Source organism: Chanodichthys erythropterus, chromosome 6, assembly GCF_024489055.1.
Source record: "Chanodichthys erythropterus isolate Z2021 chromosome 6, ASM2448905v1, whole genome shotgun sequence".
NCBI classification, from domain to species: Eukaryota; Metazoa; Chordata; class Actinopteri; order Cypriniformes; family Xenocyprididae; genus Chanodichthys; species Chanodichthys erythropterus.
Window position 1 is genome coordinate 8,895,001 of NC_090226.1, and position 13,464 is coordinate 8,908,464.

The window sequence follows — 13,464 nt, forward strand, 5'->3', positions numbered from 1 at the left end:
GGTGTGTCTGTTGTGTGCTGTACCCCTAGATGGGTGAGCGTGGGTAAGCATTACGGGCCTTGACACTGTAACCTCCAAATATTAATCTTCACACTGACACAGCAAGCACAAACACACGCACACAATACAAAACAAATCAAAAATCACATGAGCGTGTGTGCTAACGCTGCAGAAGTGCCCAGCAATAACTTATGACACCGATCATCGGGGCTGTTCAGAATGAAACCAGGACTGTTTACCTGTATAACCTGACTGTCATAATATAAATTTCATTAAGTTTAGTTACATGCTAGTCTATACAGGGTTCCTACACATTTTCCATTTAAAAATTCCATACTTTTCCAGACTCAAATTTCCAGACCTCCTTGCAAACGATTTTCTGCCATTGGTAAGCCTCAGTCTCCTTTTCTATGTTTTCTCTGCTTCATGTTTTTAATATGGGTCTTACAGTCTTTTAGTGATTTTTAAATCAGTGTTTGATTGTTGAAATAAAGTTTTGTATTTAGTATTCACATCTAGGCCCTTCTCTTCTTAAAACTACGTTCTTGTGTGACTTCTGTTGCAGATAAATCTAAATTAATTAAAGTAGTAATATATTCCCTGTTTAAAAGGGTGGCGTAGTGACTTTGTTTCCTTTTCTGACCATACCACTCGCTACATAGGTGTAAATATTTAATTAGTTTAACATTCTAATAATTCGACACACATACTTCATAGACATCCTTCTTTGATTTATCCATTCTGTTCTGTTGTCAGTATTTGTTGGTATCAAAAAATTTCTATAGACTAGCCTACGAGTACGAGTAGCCTACACAAGCGCAGTATCAGTTTCCGTAATATTTTAGAAATGCATAAGTTTACAAACATCTGCAAAGTAAAAAGAGGTGTAAAAGGTGATGTGTACAAAGTAAAGTTTTGTAGGGGGGTCTGGGGGCATCCTCCCCCAGGAGAAGATTTTTGTGATTTTAACATGTAAATGAAGCATTCTGGTGCAGTCTGACAACAACATAAATGGGAAAACCAACATTTGCTTCAAGTAAAAAAAATAAATAAATAAATAAAAATAATAATAAATTATTGACAGCAGGGCTGAGCATTGACACAAATTTCACAATTGAATGCGATTTTGATTCAGAAGCTTGCGATTTGATTTTGATTTGATTACCTTCGATTCAATATTGATTCATTTGGGGCATACAGCTGGTACATCATTATAATATTAGGTTAAAACTGATTTGCAAGCTACTTTCATATAGGCTAAATTACACATAAGGAAGTTTATATAAATTTTTAATGACAATTATTTTTCTACTTTTTTTTTATTTAGACTTAAAAACATTTAAATGGTGGCTGTCATGAAACAGATTTATACATTTAATATCGAAGCACATGTTAAGTACAAATACAATGAATATGCAATAGCCTATAGTGCATATATTTAGCAAAATGCTCCTCTCGAAGTTCATTTTTTAGCTGAATAATGAGTTTGGACATTGAACGGCTTTTCTGAGGTAGGCTACATGCTGTTTTATTGATGTCTTTCTGCAGTTGAAACAATGATTGATCGATTGCATGTGATACAGATTTCAGTAAGTTGTACTTTATCTTTCAACATACCTTCGGATGTTCAATCATGTTTATTTTGTGCTGTAACTAGTAAAGCGGAAGAGATGGTTGGTTCACGAGAGCTACAGCGATCTGTCACGCCACAGAGCACCAAGAAAGATCACGACTCACTCCAGTCTATGGGAAAGTAGCCCATTTTCGATTCTTGTGAGAATCTAAGACACGCACTCGCCCTGAAAAAAACCTCTTCGGATCTACACGATTTACATAAATTATGTATTTTGATTCAAAAGAGCTAATTTCGCTGTAAAGTGACTAGTTTACAAGTATAATAAATTAGAAAACTGAATAGAGACAATAGTCTGGAAACACAAATATTTTTCCATACTCTGATTTCTTTTTTCCATACTTTTCCAGACCTGGAAATTACTCAAATCAAATTCCATACTTTTCCAAATTGCGTAGGAACCCTGGGTATAGTACATTTAATCATCCATTTTATTATAATATATATATATATATATATATATATATATATATATATATATATATATATATATATATATATATATATATATATATATATATAATGTTACTATAAAAACAGCCGAAGAAAAAAAAAATCCAGTCTTTCACGTGATCTGCCTGTGTCCATTTGAGTCTTTTCAAATAGCGCGCTAAAGTCAGCTATGTATATATGTGTATATACACACACACAAACACACACACAGAGTATATTACAAAATTATTACATGAAGTGTCATGGCTTAGTCTCAGTGAAGTCATCAGTCACTCCCTTTATAGTAAATTCACCCTGAATTTCACAGAATAGAAGAAATCTTTCTCTATTCTTTCTGTGATTCTGCGTTTTCTTAAAATATAAAATGTGAAAGAAAACACAATTATAGAAGCTTTATAAAAGGGGCTGTCTGAAGCTTATTTGGGACTGCAGCATTGTCATAGGTATGTTGCTCTCTGTAAAAAGCCAGACAGACTCAGCCATATACACTGATAGTATAGTGAGACCCTTTTCAATCAGAAGCTATTGTCTGAGTAAGTGAGGGATGAAGAGAGAAAGGGAGTGTGAGAGGGGGGAGAGAGAGAGACAGAGAGAGAGACACAGAGAGTGAATTGTGGGTAACCGAGGAGAAGGTAGAATGTTCTTTTGGTTCTTTTGTACAGAGTCCTGTCAGTAGTTCAGAAGGGGCAGCTGACCACAATGAAAATCATCAACGAAGAGAAAGCACAGAACTGTTGACCTTTACTAGTCAAGCTTCAATTAGATACAAAGATACGAGTGTGAGTCAGTGATAACGTGTGTGCATGATAGACCCACCACTTATCACCTCACTCTCCTACAGAAATAAAACACGGATCTTTAGGAAGATTTATTCGTCCACATTCTTCACAACTTCCTATTATTTTTTCCTCCGCTAGTAAAGCAGTAAAGACTTACATCGTTTCTCTTATGGCTCATCGACTGAAAATTACAACGAAAAGCTTCACAATGTGCATCGTATATTATATTCAGAGTTGTGTTGCGTTAAAAATAGCAATAGGACAGTGTCAGTAGCTCAGTGAGTGCAACCATTTGACGTCACTGACAAAGAACAGCTAAACAAAATGGCGCCGCCCATTGCCCAAATATGTCATGGATTTTTGAAATAACGTAAATCTTTCATAGGTTTTCTACTACATATTTCAGAAAGAGACATAATTTATGTTATATTAAGCCATACAAGTCTTAACAACAGGGGTTCCCTTTAGTTAGTCAGATGACACCTGAACCCTTCAAATAGTGCCACCGATTCTCAATTGCCAAGGCTTTTATAATGTAGGACAATTTATGCTTTTAAATCACTTGAACAGTTTCTTTGGGGCTTGCATCTAGAACCTTTGTTTTTTTTGTAAAAGACAATTTTCAAAAATTCACTTTTTGATAGATTGAATATGTAATTTTACATTATTTTCACGTATTTTGCATCATCCACTCACCTTGTTTTTAACAACACATTGTGGGTATGGTTTAGCCAATGCTAAATTTGTAGCATACATGTCACTCAGAAGCTAAAAAAAAAAGGAAAGGCTCTATGTTGGTCTTATCTGACTACAAAATCTTTTCCACATTCGCACATTTCCCTCATGAGCAACTGTGCCTTGTGTCATGCCTTTTGGCAAACTCCAGAAATGCTGTGACATGGATCTTTTTGAACATTGTCCCCTTTTGTATTGCACTCCTGTATCGGCCAGTGCTGTCCAGGGCTCTTGATATGTTGTCTGGTGCACCTTCAGTTCCAGAACTCTGTAGCCTCTTCAAAGTGTTTGCTGGTCTGTCTGTAGATTCCATCACAAGTCTCCTGCTTGTGCAAAAAATGTTGTGAAACAACCCTGTCTAGACAGTGCTTGGGTGGTTTGATATATCTTTCACAATGCCTAGTGGAACAACCAAACACCTGAATTATTTTCAACTGTTGTGTATTTTTTATGCATTAATTTTACATATGTTCTTTAGTCATTATTTTCATCTGTGTAATTTCATTCACAGCCTGAATAATGCTCCAATAACTGTGGGAGTTTTTGATCAAGAATATGGGCAAGTGATTTTAATAGTTTCACAGGTAGAGACCAATTATAAGGCAATCGTGTTCTCATTAGAGCAATTGCATTTCAACTGTGTAAGCGAAAGAGCTTCTACAACCTAGGTAAAGAATATTTATATAAACAGCATATTTCAGTTATCATCTGTAAAAATGCTGTCTATTAACACTTACTTATATAGTGCCACATTAAAATTATATAAAATAATTCAGTGCTTTGATTTGTTACACTGTAATATCAATAATACAATCTGTAATATCAGCCAATAACAGATTTGATACCAATATATCATCCATGACAAAAGTCTATATATTATTTGCCCAATTTACCATCTGCCAAGCAAAAACCCCATATCCTAGCACACCTCTTCTCAACAGTAAAAAAGTCAAAAATCACATGCATTAAAACAAATAAAATCTCTCCGCTGACAGTTGGCAGTGTGTAAGTGAGTGGCGAGCGAAAGGGTTATGTTTTTTTTTTTTTTTTTTTTTTTTACCACCGAGCGCCAGGCCAAGAGCGAGTGGCTGGCAGGCACTGAACCTGACCACGAGAAAATGAGGCATGAATGTCAATCACTTATCGCAGTGTTCCAACACCATCCTCTTCACCCACAAGACCCTGGACTGCAGCAGCTGTCACGGCAACGCTTCAGAAACCAGCGCTCTCAGACAGACAGACAGACAGGTGCTAATGGACAGGTGTGAAAAGACATAAAGGTGCACCAATAGCAGGAAACTCGGTACTACAGAACACAGTATAAGTCGATAAGAGAGCTAGAAAAAAAGAGAGGAATGCTTAAAGGGTTAGTTCACCCAAAAATGAAAATTGGTGAACTTCCAGTGACCAGTATGAGAGAGTGAGAGCAATAACACCAAATTTAACACACCTGCTCCACATTCACACCTGAGACCTTATAACACTAACAAGTCTAAGACTAATTTCATGCGGCCTTGAACCAACACAATTTACAAAGAAGGACCATGCTTAGAATATTTACTTCTTTCCGAGAAGAGAGAGCGAGCGAGCCAAGGAAAATGAGAGGAGATATGGACTGACATTAGCATGCATACAGTTTTCCAGGTGGCATGTTTCTTGTTTCTTTCAAAAAGACAGGCCCAGATAGCCAGGTTGGATGGACGGACAGCGAGCGGATGTGATTTAAAAGAAATGGAGAAAGAAAGAGTGAACCCGAAAGAGTGATAAGTGCTAGGAGGTAGCCTGCTGGGTCTCTGATGGAGGAGAGAGGGATGGAGGGTGGCTTTAATAAAGAGCTGAGTGAAGAAGAGAGAGGAGGTGTGAGAGGGAAGGATATGGTGTGATTTAGCCAGGAACGGAAAAGGCATTTGGCTTGATTGCTGTTGCCTCTCTTTTAACTCTCCCTCTTTCATAAATACAAGAAAGAGTGAACAGAAGCACTCAAACTGAAGAGAAAGAGAGGACGACTGTTCTTCAAATAATACCCTATACATCTAAATGTTCCATAAATCAATTCAAAAATCTTTAAGCAATGAACTGTATAAATCAAACGTTCTATGCTTTTTCCTTTTAAAAAAACAACTCCAAAACAACAACAACAACAACAAAAAGAATAAAAATTTAAATGGTCCATGGTTTAATACACAATATTAACAATGTCTGGAAACCATTTCACTTTTGCAATGTAGAATTTGTAAAGGATTTTTCATATCATTTCATTTTAAAGAAGGTACGACAAAAAATAGATTTTCTTGAAAGGAAGGCCGTGAGACTGTAAAGATAAACGTACAAGGTGACCTTTTTTTTATCATTTTGCCACGTATTTCAATTGCTTTCAGCTTTCCTTCTACCTAGAAATGTATGAAACTGCCCTTCTGTACACTTCTGCTGAAGCCCTGCTGCTAGTAAAGTGAAAGGCCTTAGATGTATTTGCTCTTAATCGCTATGTAAGCACAATTTATGAACACATGCTATTATTGGCGTAGCAGGTCTTTTAAAGGAGAAGCTACACTTTAGTCCAGCTGAGATTTATGAGATGTTTCATACGGACCACAAAAACACATGATTTTCAACAACAGCGTGCAATGGGGCTGGACAGGTGTCTGCACAGGTTGAGCGATAATGACGGAACAACACAATCATTCCTGATGCATCTAGAGTCGCTCACAGCTCATGTCCGTTCTCTCTCGCATTTGTCTGAAGAGGGTGAAAGAGAGATGACAAATAATGAAGACAGCAATTACCTCCCCTATAATCTTTCATCAACCCTCTTTTCTTGTTCTCATCTTTCACATCTTATTTTCCTGAACAGATACAAAGACCACATTTGCTCAGCTGTCTGTCTGCTATGGCTTTGACAAAATGCCACCTGCTAATCTGATTTGTCAGGTGCATATTCTGATTATTAAACCTTTACTGGAGCGTAAAGGTCAGATTTTTCACTATTTTCAAAAAAAGGAGGAAACGTCAGTGAAAGATAAAGGGAAAATTGTTGAATCTCATGCATAAACTCAGCAGGAGTCAACCTGAGGGCTAGAAGATTCAATGTAGTGTAGAAATCTTGAAGAAACATATTTAATTAATTTCTGAACCTAGTAGAGCATGATGTTAAAGATGCCAATATCAAGGGTCTGATTCCCAGAAAATACACAAACTGATCGCTTTGGATAAAAGCATCTGGCTAAATTGTGCAGCTTTTGCAAACATGTTATTATTGAAGGAGCAATACTGAACTAATATACACAATCAATAGATTAATTATTTTAATCGCGATTAATCGCACACTTATCGTGAAATTAAGCATACATCATTTATTCTTGCTAAACATGTCCATTTTGCCATTATTGCCTATATCCAGCAAATTAAACAATCAGATTGAAGTGTGATTTTCACAAAACTGTATTTTTCAGCTTTTTTTCAAGGTAAATTTAGATGTCTTTCCAAAAAAGGACACCAAATAACCAAATGATATGACTTCATATAATTCATACATTTATGTAGGCTACACCAAAGCACCCATTAAAAAAAAAATTCAGAATTCAGTGTATAGAATGTGCAACAACAAAGAGCTTGTTTAAATTTTAGACACGTCAAGTTGCGATACTGAACAGGACCACATGGAGATGCCAAAAAAAAAAACCCTAAACCAAACTGCCTTGACCTGCATATATACTAAAGTACACAGCAACATACACAAGACAAATCCAAATATTATCCTGAATGTGTGTGAAAACAACCTGAATGTACTGAAATGTGTCTTTGCATAAATACAGTGTGTGATCAGTGCATCGAGAGCGCTCATACATGATTTGTTTAAGCATCAATATAACAGACTCACACATGCTTAATGTACGACTCCTGTACATCACCGCAATAATCTTTACTTTGATTGCAATCTTCATCCATTAAAACTTTCATATCAAGAAGCTGGTTTGCTTTATCCAGCCGAGAAACATAGTTTTCATATCATTTGGCCATACAGCGGTGGGATGTTCCGACTTTCCGTTCAGACAGGAACAGCGCGATGCGGGAGGACACACGCTCTTCAGAAACAATGACAGAGTCCGTGTTTTAAAGCGAAACAGACACTGGACTTAATAATTCTCTCTGCCATCTCTAATACAATGAGCATGGACTTTAAGATCATCTAACTGCGTGACGTAAATTACATTTTGAAGCAATTTCACATGCTTCTGTAATTTTTCTGCATTAAATGCGTAAATTATTTTAACGTGTTAAGGATTTTGAATTAATTGCATACATTAATGTGTTTTTAAATCTTTTTAATTAATTTTAATTAATTGTCTTTTTAAATTAGATGCAATATAATCTATTTTTATATTATATAAAAACACAGAGATACATAAAGAACATATAATTTAAATCTGATGCATCCCTGTGGGAATTTTATTTCACTGCACAACACTGTGTACAAACAAGGTGCAGCATAAATAATCAAGTAATAACAGCTCTTTCTTGTATAAATGCAAGTTTCTGTCAGCTCTAGTATTGTGCTTGGTAGCTCGGCCCATAGAGAAATCCAACTGGTCCAAAATCCTGCTTGTATTGCTGCATATAAAATTCTGACAGGCTGTGATAGTGAGGGTCAAGCTGTATTTTTTTATTTCGGTGTGAATAGACAAATTACTTGTCATGTTGCACTTTCTTTGCAAAATTCATTTGATGCCTCTTTGTGAGGCTTGATTCCTTTTTTAAATGTTTTACCAAGCTTGTACTGCATCCCGTACTGGTTTCAGTACACCACATACCTCCTTCCATAGGCTTTAGGGTTCAGAGTTGGTTTCATCAGCTCGTGTCTGAGCTCCAGGGAGCTGGGAGTCCCCCTGTGGCTTCCTCCTGGAGGAAAGCCGATATCTGGGACAGAGTAGCCAGAACGCTGGGCTTTTACAGCACTTGCTGGAATTAGGAAGAGCACGGGCGACTGTGTTTGCTCCGTGTCTATGGATATGTGGCCTAATTCTGTTAGATGTGTGCTCTGTTGCTTTCAACAAGCACAGAGACCCTCCCCTCTCTCTGAAAACATGCTCATGTAGTTCTCTCTACTCCTCCGGTCTGGTCTTGAATCATCGCTCTGTGTGTGTGTGTGTGTGTGTGTGTGTGTGTGTGTGTGTAGCTCCAAAATATTTCAGAGTAAACTAGTGCACAGCTTCCTCTCCTGCTAACAGTACTAATTTACTATATTTTTTCTTCTCTGTCTCACATCCTACCACCCACCAAAGAGCGGCCCGTTTACGCTAACCCTAACACGTACAGAGCGTTGCCTCTCTCACCGGGGCGGTTCGGATTACCACAGTGCTTTAATTGACAGTCTCCGTGGAGACGAACAGGAGAAGTGGCAACGGTAACCTGGAAACACAAAAGAGCCTATTTGTGCTGTCTGACTTTCAGACGAGAGACAGACATCATCAAAAACTGTGAGTGAGAGAAAAAGAGAGAGAGAGAGGGAGAATTGTTATTATTTTTGAATAAAAACCAGCTGTCTTTTCCAAAGCAGTATGCACACTGCACTTAGTGCATCCTTGTGTGTTAAAGAGCTGAACGCACACGTTCACTTCCAGCACACGCGTGTCAGAGAGACATCAGAGCTCTGAGCTGGAGTACAGGAAAGAAAAGAGAGATAAAGAGGAACATGATTAGAAACTAATTGGTGTGAAAGAGATTTGTGATAGAAAGCAGACAGGGGGAAGAGGAAGCAGAGGATGGTCTCTCTTTGAAGGCGACATTCTCTGAAAAGCTCTTTCATGTCGCCCCACTATCTGCGTCTCCTGCTGTACCTGAGCCAGGACAAGCGCTAACATTTTTTTCCCTTTCCACTTAGGGCTGCACTATTAATTGATATATAATTGCAGCAATTAAGTAATTGGGAACAGTGTTCATTAAAACATTTATTCTTGTTGCGGCTAAACATTTTTTTTTTTTTTTTTTTTTTTTAGGGGGGGTTTTTGCAACAGATAAAGGTTGTAACCAATCACACACATGCTGTGCCAAGTTTTAAATTAAGTATTTAAAGGTAGAGTAGGCAATTTCAGAGTGGCTAGCAATAAGATCAATAATATTTTTTTTGAAAAAATAAGATCCCACTCTCCCTTCAGAGTGCTCTCCAAAGCCACGCCTCCTTCAAAACACATGAATGCGCACAGCAGAGTCTGCAAAGCACCACGAGACGAGAGACAGCATTAAATTACCTCATGTCTCAAAGCACACAAGGTTACAATATTAATGGAGGTAAACAACTTACAGAGCTCTAGTTGTACAGGGTTCCTACACATTTTCCATTTCAAAATTCCATACTTTTCCATACTCAAATTTCCAGACCTCCTTCCAAACGATTTCTGCCATTGGTGAGCCTCGGTCTCCTTTTCTATGTTTTTTGGCGCACCAAAAATATTCTCGCCGCTTTATAATATTAATATTGAACAACTGTACTCACATGAACTGATTAATGGATCTTGAGAGAGGAAATGTCACTGCTTCATGTTTGTAGTCCGGGTCTTACAGTCTTTTAGTGATTTTTAAATTAGTGTTTGACTGTTGAAATAAAGTTTTGTATTTAGTATTCATGTCCTAGGCCCTTCTCTTCTTAAAAACCACGTACCTGTGTAACTTTTGTTGGGGATAAAATCTACAAGTACTAATATATTCCATTTAACAAGTTGTCATGACTTAGTTTGTTTCCCTTTCCGGCCATACCACTCGCTACATAGGCGTGAATATTTAATTTGTCTATTAATTCATTACATTTCCTTTATAGAGATCCTTCTGTGATTTATCCATCTGCTCTGTTCTCGACATTATATGTATCATATCTTATCATATATCATATATACATATAATATATGAAACATTATATGTTTCATATATTATATGTATCAAAGTATTTTTATAGAGTAGCCTACGAGTATGAGTAGCACAAGCAGTTTCCGTAATATTTTAGAAATTCGTAACTCTATAAACATATTTGCAAAGTGAAGAGAGGTGAAAAAGGTGACATGTAGAAAGTAGATAGTTGTAGGGGGTCTGGGGGCATCCTCCCCCAGGAGAAGATTTTTGTTATTTTAACATGTAAAGGAAGCATTCTGGTGCACTCTGAAAAGAACATAAATGGAAAAAACAACATTTGCTTCAAGTAAAAAATAAAAAATCAAACATTTTGGCACCAGGGCTGAGCATTGACAAATTTCATAATTGAATGCGATTTTGATTCAGAAGCTTGCGATTTGATTTTGATTTGATTACCTTTGATTCTGTATTGATTAATTTGGGCCTATCAGGTACAGTACATGGCAAATTTCCTCAAAGAAAAAAATCTCTCAACTAATGCTGTAAACAATACAGGGAACCACAGCTGGTACGTCATTATAATATTAGGTTAAATTGATCGTAAGTTACTTACATATAGGCTAACTTACACATAAGGAAGTTTTTATAATAACGTTATAATAAAAGTGACAATTATTTTTCTACTCTTTATGTAGGCCTAAACATTTAAATGGTGACTGTCATAAAACAGATTTATGTATTCAATATAGAAGCACATGTTAAGTACAAATACAATGAATATGTAATAGCCTATAGAGCATATATTTATCAAAATGCTCCTCTCAAAGTTCATTTTTGTAGCTAAATGATGAGTTATTGGACTTTGTAAGGCTTTTCTGAGGTAGGCTAAATGTGACATTTTTACAAGCTGTTTTATTGACGCCTTTCTGCGGTTGAAACGCTGATTAATCGATTGCATGTGACATGACAGATTTTGATAAGTTGTACTGTATCTTTCAACATACCTTCAGATTCTCAATCATTTTGTGTTGTAACTAGTAAAGCCAAAGAGATGGCTGGTTCACGAGCACTACAGCGATCTGTCACGCCACAGAGCACAGACACAGATCGTGACTAACTCCAGTCTATGGAAAAATAGTAACCCCATTTGCAATTCTTATGAGAATCTTGTGTCACACAGTCACTCACCCCAAAAAAATAACTCTTCGGATGTAAACGATTCACATAAATGATGTATTTTGATTCAAAACTGCTAATTTCGCCACAAAGTGACTAGTTTGCAGGTATAATAAATTAGAAAACTGAATAGAGGCAATAGTCTGGAAACACAAATATTTTTCCAAACTCTGATTTCTTTTTTCCATACTTTTCCAGACCTGGAAAAAACTCAAATCAAATTCCATACTTTTCCAAACCGCGTAGGAACCCTGGTTGTACTACCTGACTGCTGCAGATTCGTTTCGACGTTGATAGTGTTGACAAAATTCAGAGTCTGAGGATTGATGACGTGTGATGTCTGGGTGAGCAGGGTGCACAGAAGTATAGAAATACATATGTTGGCAGGCAGGTAAGACATCCTATCATTGCATTCGGACCGAGAATCTTTTTTTTCTGAAAAACAAAATTGCCTACCCTACCTTTAAGTGTTTCTTCAACTACGGGTATTTTTGGCTCCACGGAACTTTAAAAATATGTCCAACAATTTTTCTTTTGTTTGTGCACAAGCATGTATCACAGGATAGTTCTGTTTTTTGTTTTTGTTTTTCTAAAAAAAAAATATAATGAAAATTTCAATCACATTTTAAATCATGTGTTTAGTAGCATTCTGACTCATTTGAAATTGAGTTGCTACAGCTAATTTCATAGCTAGGATGCTATTTATCCTATATACAAAGAAAAAAATTTATATATTTTTTAAATTTGATAACAGCTTGACTGCAAATGATGTGCAACTATTTTTTCCCCCAATATGATATTTACCTTTTTTTCTCACACATTTCTCTCATTCCATTTCGAGCATGCTCTACACTGTCAACAAATTAGGTAATTGATAAACAGGTAAGCTAAGCTTTAAAAAATTATTAGGCAGATAGTACTTGAGTGTGGTGGAAATTAACAGAGACCGTAACATTTTATGTGGAAAAAAATGATCTAAATATTTTCCACATAATATTGAAATGTTTTGTGAAGGTTTCACTCTTTGTTAAGATCATCAACATTTTCATGATGGATTTTCATAATTTAAGATAAAACAATTAAACCTATACCTAAACCTAAAGTAATTTTAAAAGTAGCAAAAATAAGATTTTCTTTTTGTCGTTGTGAGAAATCAATTATTTTATTCAGCAAGGAAGCATTTAATTTAATTTAAGACGTTTACATTGTTACAAATGCTGTTTTTTTTTAAAACCTTCAAATCATCAAAGACTGCAAAAATATATATATATATATTAGTTTCCCCCCCAAAAAATAAAGCAGCACTGTTAGTAACATTGTTAGCAACTGTTTGTAACATTGTTAAGAAATGTTTCAGCTTTGCCATCACAGGACTAAAATACCTTTTAAAATATATTAAAAAAGAAATCAGTTATTTCAAATTGCAATAATATTTCACAATATTACTATTTTTACTGTATTTTTAATCAAATAACTGCAGCTTTGGTGAGCATAAGATACCTCTTTCAAACATTAAAAAGCAGACCCCAAACTTATAAACAGTAATGTAAAAGAGCTTGAATTTGAAGAAACACGCATGTACTGTCTAGTGTAAACAGCTTTATTTAGAATGGTAATTTACACTGAACTGCAAGACACAGTCGAGTGAATTAGTGTAAACCTGCAATCAGTAATAGTCTTAGTGATTACAATGTGTTCAGTGATGCACTCCAGTATTGTCATGTTACTCACGTTGTGTAATCTATTCAGCAACTTATTAGCAGCTTTGGTTTTCATGCTGCTGAAAGAACCAATGTAAACTCAACCACTCAGTCATTCTTGCTTTAAACAATGACCTCATGTTATACA

General features: G+C 36.1%; 1 protein-coding gene across 1 annotated transcript in view; it reads right to left on the reverse strand.

Moving 5' to 3' along the window:
• Positions 1–13,464, reverse strand: part of diaph3 (diaphanous-related formin 3) — a 332,513-nt gene that overhangs the window by 62,197 nt on the left and 256,852 nt on the right. The gene's annotated exons all lie outside the window — the stretch shown is intronic.